This window comes from Hetaerina americana, unplaced genomic scaffold (assembly GCF_022747635.1).
Source record: "Hetaerina americana unplaced genomic scaffold, ioHetAmer1.1.p SCAF_6, whole genome shotgun sequence".
NCBI classification, from domain to species: domain Eukaryota; kingdom Metazoa; phylum Arthropoda; class Insecta; order Odonata; family Calopterygidae; genus Hetaerina; species Hetaerina americana.
The window spans coordinates 37,349,596-37,363,020 of NW_027287205.1; the positions used below are offsets into that span (position 1 = coordinate 37,349,596).

At 37.9% G+C, this 13,425-nt stretch overlaps 1 protein-coding gene and 1 non-coding gene across 2 annotated transcripts in view; one reads left to right on the forward strand and one right to left on the reverse strand.

Annotated features, from left to right (window-relative positions):
- The window catches only part of LOC139695307 (protein groucho-like), a 777,395-nt gene that overhangs the window by 576,090 nt on the left and 187,880 nt on the right, over nt 1-13,425 (reverse strand). The window lies entirely within an intron of this gene.
- On the forward strand, nt 7,513-7,596 carry TRNAL-CAG (transfer RNA leucine (anticodon CAG)). The gene has a single exon. It is a non-coding gene; the product is annotated as a tRNA-Leu (tRNA).

Genomic DNA, 13,425 nt, shown 5'->3' on the forward strand with positions numbered 1-13,425 from the left:
CCGGCCGAGGTGGGGCTTGGTAAGTGGCGGTAGCCGAGCGCTTCCCTCACTCTTCGCCATGCGCGCGAGGCTACCCCCTAGTCCTCGGAACGAAAATCGACACCGAGGATATTTATGGTTTCTTGCAACTTGGGCACAACTACCGAATTGTGTTTGCGATAGAGATTAGCTCGATTAGGTTAAAGACCGTCCACAGCCTTTGCATATTTCGTATCGCATGGCCTAATTTACTCCTCTTTCTTTTTTTTTAATTTTCGCAATAATTCATTTTATTCCTCGGTTATTATATTCCTTCTTTTCTGCATTTTACGCCACGAGCCACCGCTGGTGTGGCAGGGGGTGATTCGTCACCGGATATGCATCAACAAAAAATTAAGTTTTTCTTCTTTTTTTAATCTTAATTCATGTTTAAAATAATTCAAATAAGGTAGCTCATGATAACTAAAGGTACATGCACTATGATATAGAAGTGAATTATTCATACTTTTTCATTAATTATTCAGCAAACCTTTCATATGGCGCACTCATGAGAATAATATGCGGATCAGCCTTAAAGGAGCTTCCACCGTGACAACACAAGACAATTAGTCACGTCAGTACATTTATTAATGAATAGCGAATACATTAATGTAACCCTCATTCATGTGAGTTCGTAAACAAGTATGGGAATATACATTACACATCACCATAAAAACAGCCACAAGGGCGCGTGGCAGGGGGTGCGTCAATATAGTTTTTAAGTATCCAGGTTCTTCTTAATTTATAAAACGTGTTCTGAAACTTATTTTGAACTAATTTTGAGAGTAAACGTTTTGAAAATATGAGATATCGGATGTTTTTTCGGATGTGAAGATTAATTAATATAATTGAAACAAATGCGGGTATGAGCTGTTATGTTATAGCTTTTACAATCCTTATGTAACTGCGAAGATAGATTCAGTTTTTCGTGAGACACATATCTATGCACCAACAATCCATAATTCTTTTGGTGACAACCATCCATTTACATTAGAGCGTACATTAAACTTATATTTTGGATATCAATTTCTATGAAAAATAGCACGGAATTGCCATGCTTAATCATCGTCATTCAATACAATGCCCTTAAGACTTAAAATACAGAAACCTAATGAAAATCACACGTATGTACACGACATCTCGGTGCAACCTTCTTAAAGAGATAAAGTACCATGGATGGGTCTTAGGAAGTAAATGGGCCGTAGTAAAATGCAATGAAAGAGTATGAATGAGGCGTGGCTTTGCTGTAGTTGGGCCGCATTCGTATAATACTCGTTTAAAATTGGATTCAACGGGAGAAAAAGTTAATTAAAGGATACGAAATAATTCCGAGAAAACACTTTTATCAGTAATCCAATCCTAAGACTTATTTACTGCAGCTTTCCTCATTCTTTTCTATTCATTGTTAATACCCTCACTCCCGGAGAACGTCTCTGTTTTAAATTCTTCTTAATTTGTCCTATGTACTTGTCTCGTGGTCTTTCTCGGGGGATCCTCCCTTCAATTCTCCCTCCCACCCAAGCTGTTTCTAATTTAATCATCGTGCTTCAAAGTGTAACTAATCCATCAAGTTATTTTTTTTTCGTTGAGTCCTCTATATGGACATTTCATCTTTTGCTATTATTCTCGTAAATAGTACGTTTTCGTTATTACATTTGTCAGTCTATTTTATCTTCAGCATTCCCATCACGTTTCAAATACATCCATTCTTCGCTGGTGTGCTTTTCCGATGTTTCATGTCTCTGATCCGTTTAGTGCATGCTCCCTACGAACGTTTAGATGAACTGCTTCTTTGTTCTTTGAATATACTCGTTTCTTCTTCATGAATATCTTCTTAACATGATCTATTCGTACCTTAACTTCCATTGAACTTCTTCCATCCCAAATCAAACTGCTGCCAAATCAGATGAAGGATAAGGGAGCGAAGTGGGGTGGTGGCATTGCGTCCGGCACCCGTATCAAAGGCCATTGGTACAATTTCACGAAAAAAGACGCTAGATTTGTCAAAAAATGTAAAGAGAAGAGAGTAAGCGTAACGGAATCGTCGGCGGTATTGAGACTGGAGATCCTTGGGAGAAGGTGTGCCTAAAAGAATTTGTTTAAGTCCAGAGAAAACTCGCCAGAATCGCCAAAAATTGTAACGATAAGAAGACGAGTGTGACAAGCCTTTTAGAGGAATTAGACTGGGAGTCGCTTGAAATGCAAATACAACGAGGAGAATAAGACTTAAAGAAAGGTTCAGAACAACCGAGTTTAACACTGCTACAAAAGGAATTATTATGCCCCCACTCTAACTAGGTAGATACGACTAAAAAGATAAGATAAGGGATATATATGGGGATCGAGACGGTGCAGGGGATATCGTACTGGCATCCCACCCAGAAGACCCGGGTTCAACTCCCGGCGATGTTGAATATTTTTCAGAGGTATCTCGATCACTACTTCAAGTGCTTTATGGGGCACTTTGAGTGAGTACGCCGTCCGTCGGATGGGACGTTAAGCTGCGGACCCCTTGGCGCCTTTCGTAAAGAGTAGGCTAATGCCGACGCGGGGTTTCTCTCCACCCTTCATCCTTTCCTGTCCATCCCCTATGGCACAAATGACCTCAGCTGTCGATCGCCGCCCCTAAATACTACTACTACCACTACTGGGAGATATAGTCCAGTACAGATAGACACAAGAACTCATTATTTTCCCGACCAATCAGGAATCAGAATAGTAAGAAACCAAAATCACCATAGAAATATTGTAGACATTTAATTTACAATTGAGGACAAGATTACACACTGCGTGGACATAAGTATTTTGTAGGTGCACGTGTATGTCATTTTATAGTATATTCATTTGCATGCGTGTAAGTTAAAAAGATTTTTGCGTGAATATATAGTATATGCCTCTGTGAGTGTAAAATGGCATGAAATTTTTGGTTTTGTAAGTGATAGTATCCTCTTATACGGGCGGTAATCTAACACCCCCAGCCGCACGCCCTGACGGTAGCTTACGGGGTAGATGTAGATGAAGAGAGCAGGTAAGACCAAGGCTATTAGAGAGATACGTAACACCAGAGTTTAATAGTGAAACCCAAGGAAATACCACGGCCACAAATTATTACTATAACAAATTGGACCACCAGGATAAAATAAGAGAGATGAACATCATTGGAGACAGATCCAAGTACTTGCCTTTCTTCGCACAATACTTAATCATAACAATTTAAAACGTTATCATCCCTACATTCTCAATCCAAATAAGTAATTTTAAAACTTCACTCGAACACACCCATTATAGCACTATGTTGACAGGCGTGTGTACATATGTGTAAGTGTACGGGTGTTTATGTAAATGCAAATTATATTTACAGCTATGCACAAGTTCATATTGATGCACGATTATGGCTATTGCCCTGACAACCCATGCCAGAAACCCTTGCAACTGGTTGCGAATTTTTGAGTCAATGTCTGATACAGTCTAGGGAATAAACGATTCAAGCCGTTACGTGTAAGGAATACTTTTTCCACTAACATAGAAACAATACACATTCCCATGAAATTCACAAAAAAATAAATACTACGTCACTTTGTGATAATGGTATTTCGTGAAAAAAAATCAACAGTTGTGTGTTGTGTGCTGGCAACACTACCCGCCACACGCCCCTCTGCGGATTCGAACAATAATGCATACGCGTAGACACACACACATTCACACACACCCTTTTCATCACTTTGAAAAATTTCGCGGACCCAGATCTGAAGGGTACACCCACGCTCACGCTAATATGGATTCGGACAAAGTCGAAAAACAGTTGATGAAAAAATACACACACACACACACACACACACACATATATATATATATATATATATATATATATATATATAAATTTCTGTATACATACATTTATATATATATATTTATATATATATATATATATATATATATATAAATTATATATATATATATATAATTTATATATATATATATATATATAAACATTTAAACGGCACAATAGAGCACAAAAATAAAATAGATAACAGGTAAAAGGACACTCACATTTTAGAAAGGCCTTCTTCAGGTCAGATTCGGATTTTATACACATATATATATATATATATAAGAAAAACACAGTAATCAACCCGAAGGTCGGTTTGGTTTAGTGATGATAGAGTTCAGCCAGTACTAAGACCGACGGCGTGTGAAATTCACGCATCAGGGTGGGGGGAGCAGTTCCTTTCCCTGTGCGGGTCATGGTTTTCCAGTAAGATCAGGTACCCGAAAAATCACATAGCTTGGGTGGAGCTGCTGGAGCCCAGAGTACCTTGCTCGGGAATCGAACCCGGGCCCCCCCGATTAGCAGTCCCACTAAAATATAAATAGAAAAATATAGACACATTTTCTTTTTATTGAAGTAAGATCTGATGATTTCCCGGCGTATTTGCTTCATGAAGTTTTCTCGGGTCTTCCACCGGGTCAGGGGTTCCATATTGGCCGACGTTTCGATGCCCGACTCGTGCATCGAAATTTCTTTTTATTAGTAATAACCCTGATGTATATGAATAATGCTTTCCATTGTTTCCATGCCTGTTAGGACTTCTTTCGATGATATTTATTCATATATAACATATACGCTAAGGATGCGACGCTGGGAGACCCATCGCTGAGCCTTGTTTACAAAGAAGAGGGCTCGAAACAGGAAGAAATGGGAATGGAAAAAAGGTTCCAATGGAGATTATGTACGAGCGCCGAGGAGGCTGTCATTACTTATTTTTCATGGAATAAATAAAGATAAGATAGCAAGGAGAGAAAATACGTATAATAAACCTTAGAAGCGAAGCGATTACCCGTAAATTTCTTAATCAAGGTTAGCATTAATGTGTCATTTTCCATTATGATTCACGACCGAGACGTAAAAAACATCTGAAAAGGATATTTTCATTTTTTCACAATGCTTACACATAAAAGGGGGGTTATTCCCTGACGATGGCACCCGCTGCTATTAGCTTATATTATGGCATCGCCTAGGTGAAATGGCATCAGAAGTTATTCCGTAAAAGGCACCGATGCCATTTCTGGATGGTATTTGAGTGTCGGGCTGCCGAGCCCGTGTCATAACGGCATCGCTGAAATAGCATCGACAAACGCATTGGTTTGTGGTAGTCATTTGTCAAAATCGTCATACAAAACACAACGTAAACATGATTTTTGAAGAGAATTCAGGGAGTTAATGCGGTTGATTTTTATTCCTTGTCTTAATAATTCGAAAGAGAAGCCACCGGGATAAAACAAACCATTTCGTTGTGTACGAAGAAGTTTTTGTCCATTGTTTTTCAGTTTTCTACGAATATTGAAGTCTGCGATAGAGGGGAGAACGTTGGGTAAGCGAGGAATGGAAAAGAAAAGGATTGGGATGTTGGACGAAATGAGAGAACTATTCGTTATTGAAGAGGGGCTTATTGTTGTGTCGGATGTCTGGTTGTTTGGGTAGAAGAGGCAAGTAAATACATCACGGTGCCGTTATCCACGTTGTGTCCATCCAAAACCATACCTTTACCGTTATGTTATCAATCACAATAACGACCGTAATATATACCCATGTTGACAATTTGAGGCACCTTCAATTTCACCAATCACCGATTATTTGACGAACCTTAATTGAACAAAATCGCTTTAAAATACGGCTGCAGTATCTATTATGTAATATAGCTACAGAACTTAATCATTTAATATTTTTGCGGAATGAATTTTGAATTCAATTATTGTTTGATAAATTTAACAAAATAGCACTTCGCACAAAAGCTACTTTTGCTCGAACTGTAACTTATGGCTCAGGATAGATTACCTGCGAGTTTTTGAACAGAAATGTCTTGCCAGGAACCTAGTCGCTAACTTATGAAAGGGGCAGTATTAATATTTTTAATGTTCACTGATCATGCATATCGAGCAGGTAGGAATTCGTCACAAAACATAACATACAGGTGCATTTCAACACAATGAACATGATTGAGAAATAACACATACCTTAGAGTATGCAATAAAAAAACAATTAACTACAATTGCTTGTCATTTAAAAATCCATTCCATGAATAATAAAACTTCATTAAAAGGTTCTTGAGAGAAAATCTCTATAATTTAAGCTTGTGATAAGTTGATTTTAATTTTTAATGCAATTCCGTATTCAAATATTATTTATTTAATGACTGGTGACATGACAAGTGTTTGCAGAGGCAAATGGATAGGCACGGCCAATGATGATACTTTACAAAATAGTACCAATGATTTCTTCTTTCACAAGTTAACACCAGACTGTTTCTCCTACCACAAGGCATCCATGACATAAAAATTATAGCTATAAAATACGAGATGAATATGAGTTGCATGATTTTAAAAGCGAATCGACGAATATGTAAACACAACTTTTCAGTGAATATAAATAATCCGCGGCTGCTGTTTTTCAATTTCTGGGAACTATCATTTCAACCAATGGCATTGATTGTAAGAATGTATTTTTCTTTTGTCAACCTTTTATCAACTTGAATCGTCATGCAGAAGGCATTAACTTCACTATTCCTTGGCATCATAATTGCATCTGTCGTAACAGATGTCGTTTGCCGATGCTATCTATCGCCTGGCGCTTTCATGGAATAACTTCCGATGCTATTTTTGAATACCATATAAAGAATAGCACCGGGCGACTTGAGGGAATAAGCTCCATGTCAGTGACGCGAAAAGGAAAGAATAACTTAAGAAACGGCACTGCCTTTCTTCACACTACAATTGTTTGGCAACATCTATCTGCATCGTACAATACTTCCCCAGATGCCACTAGCATCACGGAATATCCGCCAATTAATTGTCTCATTCAACGTGGGAAAATATACATATTAAATGCCAATGTCAGCATATTAATCTCGGATACCACACTCCATACATAGGGTATGGCACGCATGTGTTTCTAACTAGTGTCTAACCTCGCTGTTAATATGGGCGAAGCTAAGTTTCAAAACTTGAGAAATTCTCAACTTCTTTCACCTGAACCATGCACATTTGCCTAATATTGACTGAATTACAATTTAATATCGACGTAAAATATTAATTAGATCTTACCGTCACTAACTTAGAGCCTTTTAATGGAGACATTACTACGGTGAAATGATAAAACACCACACTGTGAAATAGTATAGTGATACTAATAGAGGTCCATGATTTTTAATCGCATATTTGATACTCGAGGAACAACAGAAAACGCATTGCTTGACAAGTGTCAACCGCACCGACGCAATAATGAGTGTTGTCTCTCGAACGGTCATCATTTCAAATCAGGTGCTTTCAAAGTTTTCTGCTCTCATACAATCGACTCGTGAATGAAGAATAAGCATACCTGATACAATAAATATTGATTTCACCAACAGAAGAAACAAAATGACTAGGATTTTTTCCCTTCACAGAGAACTTCACCATATCTATCTTAAGCCTCCATACAAGCCATTCCTCCTTCATGTCAGGATGGCCGAGCGGTCCAAGGCGCTGCGTTCAGGTCGCAGTCCGGTTCTCCGGGCGTGGGTTCGAATCCCACTTCTGACAAACTTTTTTACGTAACCATTGTTATTCTACGCCATTTAGACAACAATTATTTTTAAATAACGGGCCTTACAAAATTTTTCAACTTTTTTTTGGACTTCTTAACGCGTTTGGCGAGCGATTTGTTCACCTTCCCTCGGATATTTTACTCAAGTTCATCGTGAGGAGAGCAGAAATTAGTAATCGTCATTTGTTGCATAATTCAACTAAGTTCCCTGTGGAAATCGGGAACACAAAATCATCAATTGGCCCCTAATTTATTCCTGCATATTTCAAACTTGAAAAGCGTTTCTAATAAATACGCTCATAATATGGAGACCCTCTTCTACCACTGACGAAAACGCTAACAGGCATTTTCGAATTAAACACAATACTAAGAGCTTTAATTACTAAATCTTAATTCTGAATAATAAACTAAATATTTTAATTCTGCGATTTTATTTCAGAACCACACCATCGCGACGAAAGGTTAAAAATATATCTGTAATAACGTAAACCATCGTCAACAACGTTTAATAACCGTCTTCAAAAATTAATAAAAACATCTTTCATATCACATTAAACCCAAATCGTACATCTAGAGCCCTGGTAGAGTGTCAATTAATGCTAGAATAGGAATAAGAAAAGAAATGATAAACATGCTAACTCATGTTATGCAATTATTATTAAGCATTATGAAGTATTTATTTGCCAACTTGTTATATTCTGAAATACTCCAAATTATTGATTGAAAGACCTAGAAATAATAATTAGATAAAAATGCTCACGGCATTTGAGCCATGTGCCATACTTTGTAGTCCAATAACCGATCTAATTTGGGATGGAATTGTCACGTAGTCGGGAGATTTGGAACGGAACTTGTCACTGGGAACATTGCAACGAAAGCTTGAGAAATACTATCCGAGTAGAATATATACAGTTTTTCAGACGCCATGGTTATCTAAAGAAATACGCGTATTTTTATGAGTTTGTTCAGGAGGTTTTATAAAGATGGCGTTTATCAAGATAAGCCGAAAGGATCACTTGATGCTGACAAATAATTTTGACTGTGTATTTATTTCCCTGGGTACAACAAATTCCTATCCCTGATTTTATATTATCATTACTGGTATTCAATCGATTAAGGTCATTTTCAGATGGACAAAGACTGAAAAACAATACAACGATATTTTCCTAACAATTCACAACCTGACATCCGGCATTACATTAAGCCCCTATTCAATTCCGTATGTTTCCTTACTACTTTCATTCAGTCCAACGTATTTTTATTCATTTCTATCCTAACCCTACCCCTTCCTCGGCTGCCCAACATTCTCCCCTCTATCATTGTTTTATAACATTCCCTTGCCAATCAAAATGCTCTGCATACATCTCCTTTGCCTCCTTTGGATTTCTCTTAACAATCCTCACTCCTCCCCAACAGTAACTAGAACTTCCTCGTCTGTTTTCCTCTTTGTCCATTTAACCTTTTCCATCCTTCTCCGTACCCACAATTAAAAAGACTTCAATTCAAAACTCTAACTTCACTTCAATGACGATGTTTCCACGCCGTACAAAACCATGCTCCATATTAAAGTTTAACGAGCCGTTTATTAAGATTCCTACCTACTCAACATGCCCATAATCAATTCACTCATCTCTGTGAAAGATATTTTGCCTGATGCAATGCTTCTTCTTTATGTCCCAAACACTTGACTATTTTGGTCCCAAAGATTTCCGAGCTAGGTCAACTGTTCCTCGCAGTGTACTATATGTTCCTCATTGCTAAGGCGTCTGATCCCAGTATGGCCATTTGAGTGAGTGTGCCCTGTTATCAACGCCATTGAGAAAGGCAAAGGGAAAACCCCTCAATTAATTGTCCATCGATACGAGGACGGGCCTTGATTTGATTGTAAAGACTTTAACAATAGATCTTTTGCGATCCTTTCATCAACCTTGAATTTCTTTATCCTTCCCTTTTACCCTTGTAAGAGCACAAGTAGGGTAGGAGTAAGGGGTGAAGTGGGAGATTATGAAAGAGATTATTTAGCTCATGGAATTAGATATCCATAAGATGGATGCGGTGACTAAGGGTTGGATGTATAATTGGGCAAGTGATGCTCTCTCCATTAAAGTGGACTAAAGGTGGTAACATATACTATGTCCTTTCGTATTTGCAACGCTGGGATGAGTGAATCGAATCAATAAATATTTTTTTGAAAGGAATACGTATATAACGTTAAGGGGAAGGTGTTTGTTACCTGTAGTATAAGATGCTTCAATATCCCTCGTACGTAGGATAAGTCCGCGAGAACTCAGGAAAAAATGACACATTTTCTCAAATTTTTTCACTAATCGGCGCTAATTTCCTCGTTCAAAGAAATCACTCACACTATGCATTTATTATTCAATATTATATGATACCACAATGTAGCAACCTCGAGCTTCAAATCACGACTAAATGTATATTAATACAAGTATTTTTCGCATATTTCGTCAGTGGCTTGGGAGATAATCATGTAAACTTATTGACTAAATTACCAAGTTAGTTTTAATTTATAAATCACCAGATACAATACTTTGTGGAAAAATACGTGGGCCAGGAACCTATAGCAATTTTTTCCAGTAATTTTTCCTCATGTCCCTGACATTTCCAGTATTTCAAACCAAATAAAAATCCCTATCCAGGTTTTCCTAGAGGACTTTTCTAGATTTCCCTGTCATCATTCAATGGTAAACACAAAAACTGAATGAACACAACAGTTTCAGGCTTAACTTTGTGGAATTTCTTCATGATGAGGGTAGAAAAAAACTATAATCTTTATGCGGAAGTGCATAGAGCATAAATACTTCACACTAGTGTGAAGTATCAAATTTTTACGTGGAAGTGCAAAGTTTCTTTTTCTGCCCTCATCACAAAAACTGCAGATGGCAAAAGAGGAAGAGGATCATTCCTTCGGGTAAATATATATATTTTCAATTTCTCTCGCATGCATGCCAAGTTATCTTAGAAATCAGGCAAAATATGAAATTTGTCCCTCATATTTTACTCAACGGCGTTATTTTTCAACATTTATAAATCCACAAACAAAGTGCACATCTACACTTATGCCGGTCAACGTAAAAATTACAGGTAACAAAGCATCATTTATCTTATGCGTTGGAGTAGAAAGGCGGAAAACAGATCCAGCTGGAAGCCTCGCGATCCATTTTCGACGCTGGTGGTAAGAAGGCGGACGGATGCATTTAAATCCTATGCGCGTCACGAGAGGGACAGCAGCAGGAAAACGGACGTAATGGTGCAGGAGGTCAGGAGTGAAACAAGAATGTGCACAAGTTAGGATAGGGTCGTGGGGAGAGGTGGACGTGGGAAGGGACAAAAAGGGTCAAAGGATTAAAGGGAATGGGAGCGAGCGTCGGTGTGTGAAGGCGAGGGTTGGGAGTAAGGGGAGGGGTGGTGGGTGGGGAAGGTTAAATGTGGAGGGAGATACAGGAGATGAGACGGCGGGTGTAACTGGTGGTGGGCGCTGCGGGAAGGGGGGATTGCTGCTGGGAACGAGGTGCGGGGAACTGCCGTGTCATACCGGGGGGGAAGGAGGGAGCGAGGAATGAGGAGGAAGGTGGAGAGACGTAGCTGCTGGGGGAAGGTCGAGGGGTGAGGGAAGGTTTTGGGCTCGGGCGGGAAGAGACATAATCAATTCAGCACCCCACACACCCACCCTTCCCTGCATTCCGTTCCGACTCTCTCTTCCCTCTCTCTCTCTTTCTCTCTCCCCATCCAGGAGTCTTTCTCCCTTTTTGCACAAACTGAGCAGTTCTAGAAAGGAGACTTCCCTGGTACAGGGGACGGAGAGAGAAAAATCGTAGTCCTGAAACCAGTTTAAACGGATTTATCATGTGTGCAGTTGCCGTAGCTAAGGGAACGGTAAATGCAAATAAGGGGTTCGTCCCCAAAGGTCAAGCAACGCACTAGTTCCATTTTTTTTCTAATTTTAATCCTGAGAGTAGTATTTTCCTCCGACTTACTTAACCTCTTTCTGAGGGTTTCGGATCCTTACGTCGAGAGAGGCAAACACTCATTTCATCGTCAGTTTTCGGGGCTTTTTGAGCATTGTGGTTGATTCACTATCCCGATTACACGTCAAGGACTGATTAAATTGACATTTTTTTGTCGGTTAGGACATTTGGTGGAACATCGAAATTAGCATAGTGAGTGAGATAGGTACGCCCGAGAAAGGAAATAAAAGAGTACCCCATATTCTTGGGAAAAAAGAAAGAATGAATCGAAATGGATTCCTTCGATCCGCAAATGAAGGTCCCCAGTGGCTTAACACGCATTATTACTCATGTCTGACTCGAATTTAAATAGATTACCCGATTGAGAATAAATTATTTTCAGTTCTATTTGGAAACTTTGTGTCTATTAACGCTTACCTTCGTCAGAGATATATACTGGTCCGCATGCATAAGAAAATGAATTATAAATTGAGATATATATATATATATATATATATATATATATATATATATATATATATATATATATATATATATATATACTATATATATATATATATGTACATATATATATATATATATATATATACTTATATATACAGAAACATATATAAGGAAAAGGGATAGGAACACGTATAAAGGACGAACACAATAGAGGTGGGGAAGGCGGAATCGAACGGATCACAAGAGTAAAAATATCCGGTGTAGAGTAGAAAGATCCGGTGTTCGAGTCCCGGTTGAGGAAATATTTTTACTCTTGTGATCCGTTCGATTCCGCCTTCCCCACCTCTATTGTGTTCGTCCTTTATACGTGTTCCTATCCCTTTTCCTTATATATGTTTCTGTATATATGAGTATTTATTCGCCGTTTGGCGGGATTTCGTGTTTGAATGTGTATATATATATATATATATATATATATATATATATATGTATATATATATATATATAACTCGGACAGCAACAAACAATATAGGTTAAGATAAAAAGAAAGAACACTTACACGTTATTTCTTAATAATTTCGACGGAAGTTAGCTCCGTCTCCCTCAGAAGAAACGATAGCATATGTATATATATATATATATATATATATATATATATATATATTTATTTATTTATTCGAATTGGAACGCTCTTCGGCGACGCACTAATACATAGAAACACCGAAGTACATTTTTAAAACAAAGAAAGGACACTCACATGTGTGGTTTTGACGTTTCGACGGCACGACCGTCGCCATCAGATATACATAAATAAATATGTATTTTTTTCAAACTTATTAAAACAAACAACTCAAAGCAAAAAATAAAACGAAATTTTATATACTTAAAAATATCTTAGCAATAGTTCGTAAGTTTCTTTTCCCTCAAATAACATATTCACTCAAACACCCCTCTATTCCCCCGACAATATTGAAATTATACGAGTACACCCAAAAAGACCGACAGAAGTGAGCAGAGTTCAACGCTACCGGTCCTATAATTGCGCTCCAGACTTGTTCGGATGACTTGATGATACCACTTTGGAGTCTAAGTCCTACGTTAATAAATCGAAGGTTTACGAGTGAAAAAATAACAAAGTATTGTTCACTAAAATCTAAATTCGAAACTCTACACCTTGCCCGAGAATTTTAACTTGAAAAGAAATCCCCAACGCGAAATGTTCATTTTTAAAGATTCTATTCGGAATGCTGAGCAGCTCTAAGCATAACCGAGAGAAATTTTGAAATATTTATGAGGTTAATTCACGATTAAAATGTTTAGGATGATACTCTACTGACGCATACCCTTCGTGATAACCACGTCATAATCTCCAATACATTTCAATATCATAAT